Source organism: Medicago sativa, chromosome 6, assembly GCF_051527215.1.
Source record: "Medicago sativa cultivar Bolivia chromosome 6, Bolivia_mono, whole genome shotgun sequence".
NCBI classification, from domain to species: domain Eukaryota; kingdom Viridiplantae; phylum Streptophyta; class Magnoliopsida; order Fabales; family Fabaceae; genus Medicago; species Medicago sativa.
The window spans coordinates 24,421,805-24,422,771 of NC_140754.1; the positions used below are offsets into that span (position 1 = coordinate 24,421,805).

Below are 967 nucleotides of genomic sequence, written 5' to 3' on the forward strand. Positions count from 1 at the left end.
AACCCCGTAGCTTTCGACATCAAGACAAGCTGTCCTCAACGGTTTGAGGGACAAGCAATTCGATTGGACCGAAGCTATGAGTCCTCATGAACACTTGAGCCGTTTCTGCTGAAACCTGCGAGTTTTGTGTGCAACCGGCCACCGTGACGAAGCACAAAAGAAGCTAAGGCTATTTCCTTTCACCTTGACGGGAAGAGCAAAAGATTGGTTGCTAACAATTCCAAACGGACCGTCCAAACATGGGAAGAGTTAGAGCTGAAGTTCTTGGAGAAATACTTCCCTATGTCTAAGTATTGGGACAAGAAGATGGAGATCTCTAACTTCAAGCAAGGAGAAGGTGAATCATTGTATGATGCTTGGGAGCGATTCAATTTGCTTCTCAAGAGATGCCCTAATCATGAATTCACCGAGAAGCAATACCTCCAAATCTTCACTTTGAGGGGGTAACACCAAACACTCGAATGTTCTTAGATGCTTCCGCGGGAGGTACTCTCAAGAGCAAAACTGATCATGAAGTCCAAGCTTTGATAGAAAACATGGCTGGAAATGAGTATCGTCTTTGAAGCTAAGAAGAAAGAAAGAGGAGTGTTTGGGGTGAGTGAACAAACCGCTATCCTTGCGAACCAAGCAGCTATGAACAAACAAATCGAAGCTCTAACTAAGGAGTTTCAAGGCTTCACTTTGGCCCATAAACAACAACAAGTAGCTGCAATCAAGTGTGACTTATGTGGTGAAGAACATCCCAACGGTGAATGTGTTCCGGAAAGGGTCAAATGAAGAAGCTAACTTCATGGGAGGTTATCAAAGGCAGAATCAATACTACAATTCGAGGCATCAACAAGCATCCCAATCTAAGCTACTCAAATAACAATGCTTTGAACTCTCGGATGCTCACTCCTCCTCAACAACAACAAAGGAAGCCATCGGCTCTTGAGGAAACTATGATGAACTTCATAAAGATGACTCA

At 43.7% G+C, this 967-nt stretch overlaps 1 non-coding gene across 1 annotated transcript; it reads right to left on the reverse strand.

Moving 5' to 3' along the window:
• Positions 1-297: 297 nt before the first annotated feature.
• Positions 298-404, reverse strand: LOC146914081 (small nucleolar RNA R71). Its single transcript, XR_015017207.1, has one exon. It is a non-coding gene; the product is annotated as a small nucleolar RNA R71 (small nucleolar RNA).
• Between the last annotated feature and the right edge of the window lie 563 nt (positions 405-967).